Raw genomic sequence first — 14,651 nt, forward strand, 5'->3', positions numbered from 1 at the left:
GCGAGCGTTTCTAACCTCACTTTCCGCTTCGCATATTTCACACACCCATTTTATATATTTACACTCACTTATTACTTTATATTGTTCATTGTAGATGTAAAAGTTGAATCAGTAAATAAAATTAAAAAGGGAGGATTACTAATAAAGGCAACAACTTTAGAAGGGACAAAAAAACTTGAAGCATACATGAATAAGGAAATTGGAAAGGATTACGAAATCTACATAACTAAGCAAAAAAACCCAAGGCTAATAATTACAAATCTTCCAAAAAAATACAAAGATGGAGAAGGAGGCATTAAATCAAGCTAAGACTTTGCATAATTCAGCCAGCATGAAGTTGCCGGCGAAGTTTGATATCAAGCTGTCAAGCATTTCAGATGTCAAGAGCGCGTCGGCCATTTTGTTCATTTTTATATCAGCGTTGTGTCGGCGTATTGTTTTTTATTAAGTAGACTTGTTTCATATTTAATATTTTTTAGCTTTTCGTTATGATTCATTCTTTTTGTGTTTATTTTTTTATGTCCGTTCAAGTTTATTTGCTTTGGCTTTTTGATTACGCGCCTATTTAGTTCTTATTTTAATTTTTACATTTTAGGGTTATGTTTTAGGATTCTTTTCATTCAAAGATCATTTTAGTCTAGCTTAGATTTTTTATGAAACCATTTTTTGCATTTTCCGTCACATCCCACTATTTTTTCACCATTAAATTCGATTTTACATTTTTTACAACTAACCGCGTCGTCCGTGTCGCCTGCCATCTTTTATTTTTTTGCGACAGTAAATTTCTTACAAGTTTGAAGACTCGGCAATATAAATATTTGCCTCCAGAAATAGCAGGTCTTTGGCGACTTTTTATAAAATGTCAATGCGAAAATTTTTTCTTCAAATGTGAATTTTTTTCCATTTTGCCCTCAAATTTAACGTCGTATTTAACTGGAATACAAGAGAATTTTTCAGCACATTTGATGCTCTGCTGAAATTTGTCCCGTAAATTTGTATTTTGTTTATTAATTCTTCGCACCTCCTGTATCAAAATTTTTGATGTGTTATACATCTTATGGACTCGGGGTGGAGGCCTTGCTGCGTTTTTGTTTGACACTCTGCAATAGTTTGTTTTTAAAAATACATGTAATTAATATTATTGTAATTTTCAGATGCATAAACCTTTGCGAGAAACTGGTGTAAATCTAATTGATGGTTTTAGAAAAATTCTTTGTCGCTTAGGGGTGCTCCAATTTTCTTTCGAATTAAATTTATTAAAATAAAATATGACAACAGCTCCCTTATGTCTTCCTTCATTTGTGTTCATGATACTATCCAACTTGTACTCTGCGACATATATATTGAGACGAATGAATTTGTTTATTGGATTTTTGAAAGATTTTAATAAATAGTTTAAATATATAAATTTTAAATAATGTACCAATCTCCATATTGGGACTCTCATCTACTTCTCCATGTTCAATTTTACATATCACTTCAGCAATAAATATTAACATGAATGTTTTGTTGAATAATATGATATAAAGATATTAAATAATGTAGGGTAGGGCGGGGCTAGTTGAGCATAGGGGCAAGTTGAGCAATCGAAATATCTCGAAAACTATTCACCGTCCGTTTAGGACTTTTAATATACACAGAGATTCTGGGTGTATTTCTCACGGTTTTTTTATAAACTCACTTTTATTCTGAAATTTCGAGTTGGGGTTAGTTGAGCATAGTCGCTAAATTGTTCTGTCACTAAGACAATTACCATTAACTTCCAGAAATTAATTATTATTTTTAAGATTTAAGCTAGGTCTATGAGCAATAATATAAAGAAATAATGATTTTAAACAAAAATACTGAATATAATGGTAAAATAATTCCTAAGATACGATATTGATTTGTTGATTCTACTTTTGGTTAATTATTCAAAGAAAATTACTATAAGTTTTGTTTTCTCTGTCAATAAAGACTATAAATATAGAACTGGTTATTAAAAACTTATTTTATTTCATCACTAATCGACATTGAACCTATAATTTCATTATGCTTTCTTAGTGCTCAACTTGCCCCACCTATGGGGTACATTGAGCATACTTGACTTTTTGCATTTAAACAGCTGTAGCTTCCAAATTTTACTTATTACCAAAAATTAGTATTAACACTGTTGTTAAGCGATAAACAAAAAATCCATTAAGCCATATAGCAATTTATTGAGACTTTTCATTGAGAAGCTACATCAGTTTAAGTAAAAATTTGCTCAACTAGCCCCGCCCTACCCTACCTTTCTCTATATTGGGGCTATCCTCTATTTGTTCGTTTTTCTCCTGTTCACTATCAACATCAACACAGGATGTGAACTCGGCCCTCGCTTCATATACTTTTATTAGTTTATAATTTGAAGATGTCTACTCATCTCCCCGTAACAATTTTTGTATTTCACAGTATCAGGAAGGGGCTTACACCCCTCAATCATTTCATGAACCTTCAATGGTTGTTTTCTGGGCATTGAGAGCCCACGAACAAGGTATATGTCCACATTTATCCTCCTTATCGTAAATTACGACATCCTATGTAGGCTGCGTTTTTGGCGCGAACAATTTCATTATTAGTCCAAAATTCAACTGAAGATGAGTGAAACAATACTCTTATGACAATGTTTTTTAATGGAAATCTTATCAAGGTAATACTTGCAATTAAAGTATTACCAGGTTGTAGTACTAGTGGTGCACCATGTAGAGAACTCAAAATCTAAAACATATCAATAGAATACTAGAATTGTAGAAGGCAACATCAAGTTATACATCTTGAATTTAAAGAATATTCAAATATTCTTATATTCAAATTTCTTATTTCTATTTGGTAGAGTGTCGCATGCCAATCCACTACATAAAAAGCATAACTCGTGTTTTAGTAAATCTAAAAAATTGTTAGAATGTGACATTTTTTAAATTATTTTTTAAATCGTCCGAATGTTATTGAGCTGTTTAGTTACGTGTGCTACTATGTTACATATAATTTTATTTGCTCATGAGTTTCTTGTTAAGCGAAAATGAATCTAAAAAAACAAACGCGTTAGTAAATCAGTATGTAATGTATTGTAAATTTGTCGGTAGTTTTCTTGAATTGTGATTTTTTTCGAAATCAATATTGTGATAATAAAACTAAATAATGTGTGATTTAGTCTTTGAATATGTAAAATTAGTTAAAATATTTAGCAGTCACGAAGAAACTTTATTTGTTGAATGTTGGCAAAACAAATTTGGAACTAACATAAATAATTAAGAAAAGAAAATAAAATTAATAATAAAGAAAATAATAGGAAATGTTCAGATGATAGATTATGGTAATAGGAGTATTATAAATGGAATGAAAAATTATCACGTACATGAAGCAAGATATAATGAATGAATTGAAGTCAAAGCACTGTTATTGAGGTTCAACAATAACTAACGATAATATAATAACGAAATTGCGAATCTATTGGAACCAGAACAATTAGGTATTTTTGGAAGTAAAACAAGATAGTAAACAATATGATTAATATTTACTATAATTACTCATTTATCTCAATATGACAGACGATATGAATATTTGAATAGAGCATAGGTTTGCTCCTACGTAAAATAACATGAGCATATAACATGTCATGGAAGGAATTAACTTTGATTGAGACAAATGCATAACACGAGGATTTAGTGTATAATACACGGTATTTCATATACAATTTTGATTTCGATAGTGTCAGTAATTATAATTTATTTACATTACAATTTTCTTGGTCTATTTGTTGAAGAATCACACATGACAATGAAAAAGGAAATTTGATTTATAACGATCATTGTGATGGCAATGATTTGATGGTTTTATTGTGCCAAACTATTTGAAACATCCAAATAGAAGTTAGTTCCAATCCAGCCAAAGACATTCACGTCTTCATGATTGTGAACTACTCAAAGTAGTTTTCAACCAAATAGAAGAAACCGTCCTGGATTTACATTATTAACCAACTATCAAATTTGAAGCGGATGCAAAGTATGAATACTTCATACTTCATACTTCAACATTTCTTTTATTTAATTTTGGATCTATTTGGCTACTAGATTATTTTTCTTAGAAGATCAATACCGAATGTTAAATAAAATGATATCTATAATTCAGTCACAGAAGGAATTTTGACACATTTAATAATTTTGAGATATTTAGAAGAGGTGCCATCACAATAAATAGTATTAGCTTGTAGATTCTTCATCGCCATGCATGATTAATCAGAAACATAGTTTTAATTTATACGGATTTCTTAATCATGGATCAAATGGTATAACTGACCTTAGTTTAGTCGAAGAAGGAAGTGACATCACAATAAATAATATTCGCTCAAAGGTTCAAATCAAGAGGATTGTTTTATACGCAAATCATAACCATGTATAAAATGCTATAATCTATTGGCAAACGAAGATATTTGAATACTTATATAAATTATTCAAGGTCGTGAAGATTGATTTGTCCAATTCAATTGTGATTGTAAAATCTTGGGACCTTCGACTGACTTAACTGATCTCTGGTAAAAGTTCTTCCCAATCTTTACCAAATCACTTATATATGTATATGTTACTACTAAGTTTGTTAAATTGATATAAAAAGGAAATTGAAACATGCAGTCTGGATATTATATAAAGAAAAAGTAATATAGAGTAAAATCGATTCGCACTCGAAATCGATATTAAAAATTTGTATTGATATTTGCAAATATGAAAAAATTCTTGAAGAGAATAATTTATTTAAATTAATAATTAATAATTTACTATTGAATTCTTGGATAAAACATCGGAGTCTGTCATGCGCTCTAAGTCGCACTATTATATCTTGCATCTTGAACCCTCATGGATTTAAGGATCTAGAAAAATGGAAGGCGACAGAGTTGAAATTTTTCATGCTATATGCAGTCCTAAGAACTTATCTGAAGCTATATAAAAATTTTCTTAACTTTCATGCTGCTATGAGAATTGTATGTTCAGAAACTCTAATAAAAAATTATGGGATCACGCACTGGTATTGATCGAAAAATTTTGTTCGCGCTTGGTAAAACTATATGGAGAATGCATGCTTGTATATAATACTCATGGTATTTTTCACATGATAAATGATGCTAACGGAAGAAATCAGTGTTGACCAGTGCAGCTGTTTTCCATTTGAAAGATATTTGAGACAATTACTAAAATTGATACGAGAACCAGCAAAGCCTTTGCAACAAGTATCATGCAGGCTACTTGAACAATTTTATGATAAATCAAGTGTAGATCCAAATGATATTGAAATACATAAAAAAATCCAAGATTGGTTTTGTTAAAATAAATGGATATAAAATGTATTTAATTATTAAAGATTGCCATATATTGCTAAATAAAAAGATAATGTGTGTAGATGAAATTATTGAACAGGAATCGCATTTACTTTTTCGAGGGTTTCTCTTACCCTTTTGACCCACACTTGAAAACAAAGTAGTAAGGTCTTTGCTCATACATTTTTTAGCATTGATGTAATCAATTGCTTTTTGTTTGTTCCGGTCAGAGTTAGCTGAATCGACTGTAAATTAGAGCTCATTAAATACATTGCATATGAACTATAGAAACATTAACTATAGAAAATATTTGTATTTATCAAATCGCTGAAGGTATCCATATTTTTCAGCTTTTCTTCTAAATCGTCTAATTCTTCATTCGTCTTAATAGGTAACATAAAGTTAGTTTTTTTTTCACGGATTGAATCTGTGAAGCTGATGCCTTGTTTCTCTCACTTTGAAAGAGCTCTGACTACTTCTTTATATTAGTTTGTTTGTAGCTCCATTGAATATATATTAACATAGATTATATTGTTTAATTCGGTGTAATAAAAATATTAAATAACATACCTTTCTGCGCTGGTTTTTTCTTTTCTGCGCTGGTTTTTCCTGTCTGCTCAGAGTGTTATCGTCTGAGCTCTCAATACACGATTAATTTTGAGTTCTTTTTACATACTTCTTCACGTTTTTATAATCGGTGGTGCTTCTCATAAACTTAGCCTCCAATTCAGAGTAATCTCTAAACGAAGGAGGCTCGCACGCCTTCAGCATCTTATTTAGTTTATAGCCTGCTACATTTTCTGATCATAATTACATAGTCTTCTCCTCATTTACAGCCCATGATGAGGGCACGTGTCCGCATGAACCCTCTTTTTAAAAATCACTATATCCCATGAACACTATCAAATATAATGGTACCAATTTTGAAATTTATTTAAAAAAAACTATAACTGATTATTTCAAATATTTAAATTAAAATAAAATAAAAATAAAATTAAATTAAAATAAAATTATTTAAATTAAATAATTGAAATTATTTAAATTAAATAATTGAAATTATTTAAATTAAATAATTGAAATTATTTGAATTAAATAATTGAAATTATTTAAATTAAATAATTGAAATTATTTAAATTAAATAATTGAAATTCATTTTTGAGAGAACTTCCCTCCATATTCACTTATTTAAAATTAACTACGTAACTTACTAACTACTTAACTTACTACAAATACCTGCAACTGTTGCGACGATCAAAACTGGAAAGAAATACGAAATGCAATTGCGATTCTTGCAACTACAGAAAATCAAATTTTGGCGCGATTATTTATTAGTGTGGGCACTGATTTACATTTCAAATCTTCAAAACCAGATGCGTAAAAAATTTTCCGCAATATGCATTTATTATACAGAATGATATATTCATAAATAATAATATCAATAACAACTATGATATAAATAATATTGATAATAACATAAATAGGAGTGTTTTTAGTAAATGTAAGTACATCGAACCAAATTCTTGAAACATATGCATTCGAAAGTAGTAAAGTAAGGCATACTAGTGCACTCGAATATATGTTTCCATATTACTCGTGAATGTTTCAGCGACGTACAATTTATCATTGTTTGAAACACTGAGATAATATTTAATAGACATATTGTTTTCGAAATTAATATTGGTGTTTCGAAGAGCCATTTCTATATTGTTATCATGTCAGCCTTCGTATATGGGCATTCGACGGAACTGATGTTACCGGTATACATATATTTTTTTCGGTATCTCTGGTGAAACGCATTCTTTTCAACATTTAAAATACTGCTCTGTCCAGCCGCCTGCAGCATTTGCGTCCTAAAAACATGCTCTTTAATTTATTCTGACAACTTTCTATCAACATAGTTCAAAAATCACCCTCACATAGTATTGCACGAATTATTAGTTTGGTGGAACTATTATAAATATTATTTACAGGTGTGAAAATTAAAAAACACCACTTTTTTGCTAATTGTTTTGTTATTTTTCTGCAGTTTATTACATCTCATCTTATTTTATTGTTTATAAATTAGTAGTGTGCAGTGGAGATATTTACTGTATTAAAATTGAAAAACTCCACATTTTTGCTAATTATTTTATAATATATAAAACAAATGTTATTAGTACCATTAACTTATTTTTAGAAAAGGTTCAGGTCTTTTTACATATTGTCTTTCTCTTTTTTAGATGACTTTTATCCAATTTTAATTTGGGATGTGTGTTTTTTCGATATATAGATCACATAAAACACAAAAATATTTAAAATTTGGATCTCCTAAATATGCTGGTGATAAGGAACGTAAAGCTAAACTGGGATCACACTCTAAGTGAAGCCATCTTAAACACATTCCACATTGTTTCCAAGAACTGCTGGATGGTATTAAGTCCCCATTGCAATTGTTTTTGCAATTAATTAACGTGTTTTGGGAATTTCTTGCATGTTTATACCATGTATCGCATTTAATACATTTATAATATGTAGGTCGATCTGTTGGAGAGTTACCTGAACTACAACAAATTGGACAGAATCCATCTACAGGTGAAATATTTTTCAAGAAATGTGACATTAAACTCTTTCTAGTTTCGATAGGATCCATTTTATAGTTTAAATTCTTATTATTCAATAAACAGAATGCATTTTGTAATACGAAAAGTCCACAACTATGACCATCAGATTGTTGGGGGGAAATTATTGTAAATTCACTCCATTTCGTTTGTTCTTCATTAGTTAAACAATTTACATAAAACTTTTCAAAAATAATATGCTCTGTCTTTGCACCAGGACACACTAAATTGTTTTAGACCAGTATCAAGCAATACTAACATCCATTGAGAATTTAAAATATATGGTGCTAAATATTTTATGCCTGAGGATATATTTATAACGGCCTTACAATTTTTATTACTTACGGCAAACATAAATTCATGCAGGGCAAGAATTTTAAATTGTTCCTTATTATATACAAGTGATGCTAAATATGCATCAATAATTATATCATCTAACCACTCCTCGTTGTACTATGTGAAAAAATTATTCAATCGAATAGGATATTTACCTAAAAATCTTATAACATATGATTCACATTTTGCTCTATTGTATATGTAGAGTTTTATATAAAAGTTAAAATCTATTGTTACATTATTACGATGCTTACCTATTGAAAGGTGTGAGTCAGATTTGGAACTCTTTTGGCTAATCAAAAATCCGTTCGAGTGCGGCAAAATTTTCTTAGTTAGAAAAAGATTTCCTATTTTATTCGGTTTTTTATTCCACATTTCATTGTTATTCTCATGTGCTGCCACTGCCTTGTTTTTCGTATTTTTTATTTTATTTTTATTATCCAACTTCTTTATGCTAGTATTTCTCCTGGCATTTCTGATACGACTTTCATTTCTTTCTTCAGGATTGAGTTTTGAAACACAATGAAGTTTCAATAAGTCATTACTGCAAACACCTAGATGGTTTTTTAATATTTCTACAAATCTCATATATGGCATGTTTCTTTCGCCATGAGCCATATTGTTTTTTAATGTATTAAAATAAGACTCCACAGCAGCATTTGAATACAATTGTGATCTCTCATTATCGAGCATCAACCCAGACCACAGTGGCAAAATTGGGATATACCGCTCCATAACATAATTTAGAAATCCAGGACAGTAAAATTGGTTTTGATAACCTTCTTTCGGTATGCTCTCTTCAGTTTTGAGTTTTATATTGAGGAATTCCTTGTAAAACAGACTGCTTCGTAAAAGACTTTGACTCGAATTCGCTTCCTTTTCAGGCTCTTCGTTTTTTTCCGAATCAGCGTTACTAAAATTGTTGTTTCCAATATTGCATTATTATCTGGAATTTGAGAAATTTCTCTAAGTGCTGATTCTATTTCTATATGATGATATTCGCTGCCTAAAATGCACACAATATTAGCGAATATTTTTCGTGCATAATCCAAATCTCGAGATTTTTCGCCTAAAATGTAAATAATTAATTTTACGGCGAATATATATAAATCTCTATTGTCCCTAATAAATTTCTTAGCATGATACGATAGTCTCTTCGTAAAATGGCTTCAACATAAATGTAAAGTTATATTCTCTTCAAATTCTTTGGAATTTCTATCATTTAAGAACACATAGCATTTATTAAGGTATTCAATCAAACTATAATGATTACAGCTGCGAATTAAGGCGTGATTGCTTGCATAACTATGATCAGTGACAATTTTCTTAAACGGAATAATATGATCTCATTGCATTATACAATCTGAGAAGCATCTTTGGATTGAATTAGCATCATGTTCATGTGATATCCATTGCAACAATGGATATAGATAGCCAGCCCCATTTGTGGGCAGTGAAATTACGCCTGCATAGATATAAGCTCTCTTGTTGTCAAAAGGAGGAGGTGGTTTTATAACACCTCCTGTTGCGTCAAAATATAGAACTGTGTCCATTTTTTTGAGAAATACCTATTTAATATTTCTTTTGCATGGATATCTACTACACTTGTTATTACTAATACAAGTTTATATACTGATTGCTTATGAGGATCTTCTGATATCTTTACCTGGTGATAAATCAAATTCATCATCTCATCATTATGCAACTTATTTCTCTTATCATATTCATATTTCACTTGGCGCATGCAAATTCGTGAAGGAAGTTCGTACACATTACCAAAGTTCTCATATGATTCAGAAAATTTATCTTTCATTTCACCGAATTGTTTCATGCGACATGCTCCTGGTTTTTGGTGTTTCAATTTAATTTTCATAGCGTCTCTATCTGTTTTCCTTAATTGTCTAAACCTAGGTATTAGACTGGACTCTGTACCGAGAAACTATATAGCAATATGCTCATGTAGTTTCACGGTAGCAGTAAGCTTTCCTAAAATATGTTACAAATGATTTTGTATCATCATCTCCCTCAAGCTCATCGAAAAATTTATTTAAACTAGTCCTGAATTCCCTTTCATCTAAAATCATTTTTATAATTATCAATTTCTCATAAATCAAGTCTATTAACAATCTTGGCAGCTGCATTGAAATATGCTGGGCAGTCATCTGTCATGAATGACTTTGTATTGATTTTACCGACTACCTTAGAGATTTCTTCAAAAAAATATTTTACACGTTACTTCAGCTGGCCTGTTTGCAAAAAAATGCAACTGGAACTCCGCTTCCAAATTCATCAATCACCATTAATGTATGCAACTGGTAATTGTAACAGTTTGTTCCATGGGTGGCATCAACGCAAATTCTGTCTGTGCCAAACTCCTTTAACATTTCCGCCTGCTTCTTATTCATTATTATTAACATATAATCTTCCTCTCTAAGCCCATAATCAACAGTGTTGACATTTTTATGAAACAATACTGAAAATTGCTCGCCCTCAGTGGTAATTTATTATTATACGATGTTTCACGTATATTACCAATGATAACATCGTCCTGAACTCTAGTTAAAAGGTTATCTGTAAATATTATATTACTTATATAATAAATAAACACACAAACACATATAAATATATAGAGATATCTATCGAACATGAGGCCGATCGTTGGCCCCACGTTGGGCGCCAGTTTGCAATGGGGTAGGGTTAGACGTAACAGATAGTCGATTCGTGGTAGAGAATAACTGTCTGCTGTCGTAATGGCGTTGAGTTTATGGTAGTCTACGCATACTCTAGTACCGCCATCCTTCTTTGGCTGCGTTACCACCGGAGCTACCCATGGTGAATCGCACTCCTCGACAATATCCTGCCTGATCATTTCGTCAACTTTCGTTTTTTAGTGCCATCCGTTTGGCAGGTAATAAACGGTACGGTGGGACTGCGATGGGCTCGTGATCTCCTGTGAAGATATGATGATCGGAGTGGTTACACGGGCCTTTTGCTTCCTTGAAGAGGTCACTATTCTTGGAGAGTAGCTGCTGCACCTTCCATCGGTCTTCTTCTGGAACTGGATGTCACTCATTTTCGCGCAGACTCAGCTCCCTGGCGCTCAAAGAGGCCATGTGTACTGTAGGGATGGTAGTAGCCGAGCGAAAACAGACATCGAACAGTGCGTCCAAAGTGTGCTGTTCGTCCTTCTTTTCCGGTGGCTTGGCTGAACGAAAACAGGCATCGAACAGTGCGTCTAGTACCTGTCGATCATCAGTTCCATCCGTGTCCATCTTTTCTTGTGTTGGTAAGAGAACGCTTATAGCTGCCTCATTAACACGCTCTGCCAACTGTTTTACCTCAACACGACAAGTTTGAGTGAGAATAGGGAAAAGTCTTCTTGTTTAGTTTATCAAACACAATTTTGTATACTATATTCCAAGGGTCTTCGTTACCTACGCTGGTTACAAAGCCTCTCCATGAAGTTGTTTTGTGTTTCCTTATTTCTCTAACGTATTTTTTTCTTGCCTTTTTCTAAGCCTGCGCTTTGGTCAATATATCGTCAAGACGTAGTCTCTTGGCTCGCAATATTATCAATAAATTTATAAAGAAATCCAAAAGTTTGAGAAAGTATCAACTCGGGCAGTTAATAGCTGCAGTATCAAGTATTTATTTATATTTATTTATTTCAGCCTAATGGCCAAGAAATACATTTTCATTTTAAGTCACAATAATACCTTAAATCATTTTAAGTCACAATAATACAAAAAATAAATTAAAGAGTCTAATCAGGGGGATCTAATAACTATAACGTTTTGGACTGGTTGCCCAAGTAACTCTTTTTCCTTTGCTTTCTTCAGGCGGTTGATTGTTTTCAACCAGCCTAGACTTTCCTTATCATTTTTGCCACAGAGAACGTCTTCTATAGAAATGCTTGTTCTCTCTAACATCGCGCATCTTTTTTTCCAATGCTCAACCGTGTCCTCCTCCTTCCCGCACAGCTCACACCTTCGTTCTTCAGGGTTCAACCAGTGTTTGTTATTTTTCTCCATGGTGCCACATCTATACCGCGCAAGCTTCAGCCTCTTAGATACTGCGGAAGTCCACTTGTCATTATTTCTCTATACTTTCCAGTTTGTTCCAGTGCTCTTGACTTTGCACCTCGCTTCCTCTCTCCCGCAGTACCTCTCCAACATTCGCTCCGGTTTCACTCAGCTGAACTATGCCCTCCTGGCCAAATCCACATTTGTTAATATATTTTATCCTTTCATCCAACCTCTCTTTATCCTCTTTACCTCTTCTTCTTTCGCTAATACACTCCTTCACTATGGCATTTACTCCTGTCTTTAACTGTTTCTCTTCATAATTACTCGCTCTCTTAGCTAATCTCAGATATAATTTGTCTCGTTTCACTTCCTCATAGAGTACATAATCTGGAGTACAGGACTCCAGACCAAGTATCCATTTCGGGTATTTTTTCTGTACTCTTTCGAGTTCTGCGATCTCTCTCCAACCCCAAATCTCTGCGCCGTAAGCCAACACTCCGACTACCAAACTATCAAACATCTTAGTTCTCCAGCTGAAGTTATTGTGGAATAACTTTTCGCCGAGGCTCCACGTACTTCTCATTACTGTGTTTGCTTTTTTAGTCAGATTTTTCATATGCTCTTTCATTTTGCCACTTTTTGTAAAGTGGTACCCCAGATAAGTAAACTTTTTAACTTCTTTTATACTGACCCCTTTCCATAGCCAATTTCCTTTTTTCCAAGTACCGCTCTAGCCGCTTCATTGTTTCCTGCATATCTTTTTCGCTTGTTGCCAAAATTGCCAGATCGTCCGCATACGCTAGGCTCCAAAATTTCTCTTTTCCAACTACCACGCCTCCCGTTTGCCTTTTCCTCAGTACCTCCTCCAAATCCGCTATTAAGATCGTAAACAGTGTTGGACTTAACGGGCATCCTTGACTGACTCTTTCTATTGTCCAAAACACCTCACTTGTTTTGTTTCCTACTTTTACTTTGTTTCTTGTCTCACTATATATTTCTTTTGTTCTTTCTATCAAGCTCTTTTTAACTCCTGTCTTTTCCATAGCACTCCATAATTTAAGCTGATCTACCGAGTCAAACGCCGCCGCCCGCAAATCCACGAAAAACGAGAAAAGCTTTCCTTTCTCTCTACTTAATTCCTTCTCTACTACATGATTCAGAATCAGTATCAAGTATAATGCAGTAAAAATTAATTTTAAAATTTTCTTTTGCAGTCAATTGAATGTCTTCATCTCCTTCATGCTAATTTATTTTCGGTGGCGTCGGCGACGCACACTAATTTCAGCAGGAAAATCTGGCTCTGTTTCTAATGCTTCGTAAAGTTCATTAGCCAATTAATTTTCGAAACTTTCATTATTTCTAATGCTTTCGGAAAATTTCAATACTTTCTTAATTGATTTAGCACACGAACTAACGTTCCAAGAAACCTTTTACATCATTTTTCCAATGAAATCTACCTTTTCCAAAATTTCATGTTATATTATTATTGAACAACTAAATTAATATGATTTAATTCTCATTGCCAAACATTCAGCTTCACGCCGAACTGTTCGAGTAGAAGATTATTCGGCTAATTTCTATAGTCTATTATTTATGCTCAAATTAGACTGAGAGCCAGTGAACCTTTTGAATAACGGTGTTACTGTAAGGCTAATTTTTTTTGTACAAGTGACTCTTAACGTGCTGAGTACGGAAACGATGGTCTGGCAGGTTTCAGCCCTGCACATCATGGTCGTCCAGGCGCTTGAAAGTGTAAAAAAAACACGAAAATTAAACTTGTTCCTGTAAGGTTCAAATTTTTATACTATGTAATTTATTCATTGAGAAGTTCGAAAATCAAACTGCCAGACCATTTCGACCTGCACAAGTACCTGCCAGACGAGCGGGAAAGTGAGCAAAAAATGCCCCAAAATAAACTTTGTCCTGTAAGGCTGAAATTTATATATGTGTTTATCTAAGCAATTCTAAAAAGGTCTGTGCAACTGCCAGACCATTCTGGCTAGCATAAGCCCTTGCCAGACGAGGGCAAAAATGCTATGGCGGGAGGGCGAGTAATAGGCGTTGCGTGAAAGCTTAGCATATATTCAAATTATATTATGAGAAATTACAATTTATATAAAATATTACAAATTTAAAAAGGTCTGTGCAATTGCCGGACCATTCTGGCTAGCATAAGCCCTTGCCAGACGAGGGCAAAAATGCTATGGCGGGAGGGCGAGTAATAGGCGTTGCGTGAAAACTTAGCATATATTCAAATTATATTATGAGAAATTACAATTTATATAAAATATTACAAATTTAAAAAGGTCTGTGCAATTGCCAGACCATTCTGGCTAGCATAAGCCCTTGCCAGACGAGGGCGTTGCG

The sequence above is a fragment of the Ctenocephalides felis genome, unplaced genomic scaffold (assembly GCF_003426905.1).
Source record: "Ctenocephalides felis isolate EL2017-DRISC unplaced genomic scaffold, ASM342690v1 CF-g0.4_SCAFFOLD_01495, whole genome shotgun sequence".
In the NCBI taxonomy this organism is placed as follows: Eukaryota; Metazoa; Arthropoda; class Insecta; order Siphonaptera; family Pulicidae; genus Ctenocephalides; species Ctenocephalides felis.